The sequence below is a fragment of the Dendrobium catenatum genome, unplaced genomic scaffold (genome assembly GCF_001605985.2).
Source record: "Dendrobium catenatum unplaced genomic scaffold, ASM160598v2 fragScaff_scaffold_1632, whole genome shotgun sequence".
Taxonomy (NCBI): Eukaryota; Viridiplantae; Streptophyta; class Magnoliopsida; order Asparagales; family Orchidaceae; genus Dendrobium; species Dendrobium catenatum.
The window spans coordinates 1,062,304-1,068,303 of record NW_021320094.1 but is presented as its reverse complement, the minus strand read 5'-3'; positions in this window follow the sequence as shown (position 1 = coordinate 1,068,303).

The following is a 6,000-nucleotide window of genomic DNA, read 5'->3' as shown; positions in this document are numbered from 1 at the left end:
TTTTATTAAGTCTTACATTTATTTGTTTTTGATATGTCACCCAAAATTGAATTGATCTGTGTCATGAATCTTGAGGTATATCTAAAATTAAATCTGGGACCATCCAAACTTTAATTTCAACAAATTTATAATTAGTTTGAGCTTCTCAATGAAACAAACCAAACTACACCAAAATCGGTTCAATATAAGCCCAAATGGATCTAAATCAAGGGGTCAAAGCATACATGGGAAGTTCAAAGCATTAATTGGATGACCAAGTGATCTCTAAATATGATATGCTTATATTCGAATCGAGTTGCTTGGCGAAAGGAATTCAAAGAACCAAAAATCGCTTTATTATGACATCATTAAATCACATAAATGCTTGAAAAGTACTCCATGATAGATAAAATCAATATGGGTCATCCGATAAAGCACTCTAAATCTACCTCAGATTTTTTCCATATTTATAGAATATGCCACAAACAAAAATCTATAAATAGATCTCCACTCTCAACATAGAAAAATTATTACATGTGGTGGTCGGACAGTGCATTGGATGACGTGGCGCGTTCGGATTGGGCTCCTGATGCATTCAGACTCTGCACATAACAATCTCTACTCAACATAAGGGGGATATTTTGCTGGAGATTAGAGCAAGCACCCAAGCTTCAAAAATCTTAAATTTCTACCCAAGCACCATCATACGCGAACTTTCGACAACCTCCGCTAGGCTTCCGACCGCCATCAGACCACTGTCTGCCCACCGTTCTACGCTGGTGGTCGAAGGGACATTAGTCTGCATGTAACGGTGGTTGAAGGGGTCAGTAGTCGGCGGGCGATGGTGGTCTGAAGGACCCTAGTCGCCGCACAATAGTGGTCGGAGGGACCCTAATCGACGGGACTATCGCTGACGAGCAATGATGTTCATAGGGACTGTACTAGTAGGCGATGGTGTTCGGAGGGATTGTAGTTGATGGGTGACTGTGTTCAAAGTGATGGTAGTCGGTGGAAGACGGTGTTCGAATGAACTGTAGCAGGTGGGCAATGGAGGTTGGAGGGATAATAGTCGGCGCGTGACATAGGCCAGAGGGATCATTGTCGGCGAGTGGATGACCTCAAAGGGACTATTGTTGACGGTCGAAGGTGGTTTGAGGAACTATAGTCGATGGGCGACGGAGATCGAAGGGGCCTTAGTTGGGGGGCAACGGAGGCCACAAGAACCTTGGTCGTGTCACAACCCAACCCAATCAGGACATGTCCTATCTTGTTGAGCAGTGACATTCTAATCCCAAGATCTAATTTTGGAATGTTTCATAATCTCTTTCAATATTCATTTAAAATAAACTACAAACTACATAACTATTAAAACATCTGATTACTGAAAATAAAATCATTCACAATATTTTTTTCATTTCATCAAAATATTTCTACACTATAGAATATGACTGCATGTAGAAGCTACTCAATTGAATAATAAACTAGTCATGATTATATGAAAATCAAAATAGAAAAATATGTATGACCTCATATCTTATCCTGAATTACTAATCGATAGTCTCACTCCCTTTCTCAGATCCTGAAAGTAAACTATAGTGAGGAATAATAACTCATTAGGTCACAAAAATCAATCTAAAATTTTAAATTCTTTAATTAAATTTGGTTGAATATTTAAAAGTAATTAAATTCAATAAACTATATTACTTAGAAATATAATAAGAGAATAGCAGTTATTCAATTATATAAATAACATTACTAAACTTGTAAATAAATTATAATGCATATCATATAGCAGTTTGTATCAAATTTTTCAGATCCAGACATAATCTCAAAGGATTCTGACTGTTTATGACTCCCTTTGTACATTTGCACTAGAACATATCTTATGGGCATCAAAATATTCCTTGACATAGGCAAAATCACAAAGAATTATGGCCCCTTAAGACTCCAAGCAGATATAATCTAATCTTATATGCACATATATCAACATAGGATAGTAGTTAAAGAATGACTGAGCATGTGCCAAAATTGCACAACTTTTTTTAACGATAGGCAATAGGAGATCATACTAGGCAAAAATGCACATTTTCATAAAATAACAAAGTGACCAAGGATAGTGCAAAATAACTACAACACTATTTTTCAGAGTCTAGATAAATTTTTATTCAATAAAAATGCCACAATTTTGAAAACCCTTGTTGTAAAATTTTCTCAAATATTCAAAATATGAATAATCTTAATTTTTATAATATATAAAAGTTGCATCATGAAACTTTAACAATTGCAAAATTATTCCTATTTTTTGCTAAAGGAAATATTTGGTAAAAATTACATTCTTTTGAAAATTGAAATAGTGGATACATGCCAAGGTTGAGTGTTGTATAACCTTTACAAACTAGTTCTAATTTATTAAGGAGCTATTTAGTTTGTTATAAAACGAGTGTAAAGTATTTCAAATGTAAAGATTTGAAGTATAAAAATAATAGAAAAATATTGAACTATGCGACATTTATCATTTAATTAAATTTTCACATATTTAAAAATCATTGGATTTGACAGTTCCATATACGTTGTAAATTCTATGTTAATATAACTGTGGCCCCACTGATTACTCATTGTTTTCATAGATTCTAAAATTTAAATTTATCGTTGATTGCTCATAAAATAAAATAAAAATAAAAATATTTTTTCCTATTATAATTATCTAATTAAAATATTAAATTAAGCCATAATAATATTATTAAATTCAGTTGATATATTTATGTCAGATGTTCAATTCTATTTAAATAATGGAAAAGGTACAATAGCATTTGGTTTCTTCTTAGCTGGGCCAGCATAAGCCCAAAATCTGACTTACAATTGTCGTGGGCTTTATCTGTTGGTTGTTTGACGTTAATAATAAATTTCAATTAAATTTTATATAACCATCATTAAATTTGATGTAGACAATGATTTTGAACTTTACAATATAAGAAGAACAAATCTTCTCAAATCCTCTTAAATAGAGTAATTTTATTTTTCTTACAAAAATGAGTAAATAAATATGAAATCATTATACATTTTCAATAGATAATAGAATGAATATTTAATAGTAGAAAAAAGAATAATATGTTTATTCAAGAACCAAAGAAACCTCAAAATTATAAATATCATATACTACTAATATATTATTTGTGATGGTTATAAATTTTTATAAATGTGATTATAAATTTTTTTGTGCAGAAATTAACTTTCTTTAATGCTACTATAAAAACAAATTCCTAGCACAATTTTTTTTTCTAAAAACTATGACAAATCAATGATTAAATAAAAATTGTGGTTAACGAATGAAAAGTAAAGCAATAAAAAAGTCATCCTTAGGCTTTATTTGGGAAAAAAAGCTTTATTTGGGAAAAAAATTTATTATTTTTTAAAATAGTTTTTTAATTTAAAAATTTACATTTCAAAAAATTGTATACTAAAAAGTTGGAAAATGCAAAAGAGTTTTGATTGTGATTTTTTATGCTAATTGTTGGTGGCGGTAATGGTTGTTGGTGATAATTATCGATTGTGATTATCCACGATGATAGATGGAAAATGCAAGAAAGCTCTCTCTATTGTTCCTCTCTCCCTCATTTTTCAAATGAGGGCATATTTATATTTTTTTAAGCGGCATGCTACATAAATATGAAGAAGATTTAGTGCAAATTCAAAGTGCTCCATCATACGGTTCGCATTAATTCTCTCAATCCTAAAGTATTTGTCAAGCATTTAAGTGTCTTAATGGTGTTATAATTAATTGATATTGAGCTCGTTGGATTTGTCACATTGAGCCACTCGATTCAACGATAAACATGTCTAACTCGATGATAATTTGATCATCCAATTAATGCTCCAAAACTTTTAAATATGCTTTAAGCCCTTGATTTGAGCCCATTTGGGCTTGGATTGGATAAATTTTGGTTTTGTTGGGTTTGTCTTGCCAAGACGTTTAGTTTGACTGTAAGTTTACTGAGATTGAAGTTCAAATAACCATAAATTTAATATTGAAAGTTTTCAATTTAAATATGCCTCGATATTCATGCCTAATCAAAGTAATTTTAGATAACGTATCACTTACAATGGCTCATGAGATTAGCATATTAATTCTTTCTTCTTAAGTGGACTTTCTTAATGATCCTTGAGCGAGCTTTTGATTTAACATCTTATTGGGCTCTTTAATTAAACTATTAGATTCATATTTTTAATACAATTGTTTTGCTACATCATTAATAACATAGATCAAGTATAAATGTGCAGTATAACAGTATAATACTATAATGTATAACATGTCTATTTTCAACCGATCTAATATTATAACTCAAAAGAGTTATTCATAGTCTCATTACTTTATGCTAAACTACAAATTAAATAAAATAACTTACTATACAGTTCTCAATAAATGATATAATAACAATGCTTTAATCTTATAAATAAAATATGCTTACAATAATCATACATTACAAATATGATCTCACTATATAATCAGATCATCAAAACAAATTACGCCCATATAAGCTTTATAATACTTGCTCCCACTATATAAATAGACATTTGATTTATATGCTTCAAATCCTTATAATTCATCAAATATTCTTTTTTTATATATTTATTTAGCCAAATACACCTGAAAAGTAATTTTGCACAATATTATTCTTAATATGCCAATATATACCTATGGAACCGCAGCAATAAGTCCATGTCTATCCAATCCTATTTTAATATTTTGAAGATATTTTAAGCTTTTTCAGTTATAACATAAATATTTTTTCGGGTGATTTGAGGCAAAACCCGATTTCATTAAATACAACACAGTATAAAATTATATACTAGTCCATTTCTTAAGGGTAACTTTGTGATAATCTCCATTTTATCACGCTATGAATTATTATTATTATTTTTTGAAATATTTAGATCAATTAAGACAGACTCATACACATCGCATACAAAAGACTATAACTCAAAGCCTTTTAGTTGGGCTTAGACTTCCAACCAACAAACTAAAGGGAGCTGTGTTGCTATGAATTGTTAACTCATAGGCTTTCGGATTAGAAACTCGTTATTGTGATATGCTTAAATTGGTAATTTAATTCACTCAAAATAATTAAAAAAATTGTTATCGAACGTGAATTTTAAAGCAAAACATGAATTTTAAGGGGAGGGATAAACATAAGATTGATTATAAAGTTATATAGGCTAGGATTATGAAGGCTGTAAATTTTTTTTTTTTTTTTTTTGGGACATATCAATACTTCCTTCATACAAGAAAGAGAAACATGCATGAGAAAATTAATTAAGACATTGAACCTTTGCCATCTTCAAACACAACGATATAAAACAGAGCCCATCCAATTGACCCCAAACACGAGAATAAAAAAAAAAGCCCACAATTAACTTCATTTGTCTAGCAATGCTTGCAATGACTTCTGAGATCTACAAACTAATCTCTTCACCACCGCCTCACCCGCCACCACCGCCGCAACCGCCGCCACCACCACACCCGCCGCCTCCACACCCTCCGCCACTGCCACACCCGCCGCCACCGCCACCGCCACACCCACCGCCGCTACCAGCAACTGTATCTAAGACAACACCAGCGGCAAGACCAGTACCGACACCGGAAGCTAGTCCAATCCCACGGCTTCTTTTACCAGCTGCTTTCAGCCGGCTGTTGCGACCACCACCGCCGCCGCCATAGTAAACGACGTTCTGACTCTGCTTCGGCTTCTTTTTATGTCCTGCGCAGGCGAAGACAATGAAGGATATAATTGCTGCCGCGATGCAAAACATGAAAAGAGCTCCGGATACTGTAGAGCCGCAGCAATCTTGACTTGCGTTGGCGAATTCCTTCAGTAATCGTGCCATGTTGTTGATTCGAATAAAACTGGAAGCAGGCGATTTTATAGGCTTTTCGTTACAGTTTCGAAAATTTCACAGAAGTTCTTCAAGGAGTCTAATAAGGGTATTAAGTCAATGGTTGACTTCGCCATTTTACAACAGGTT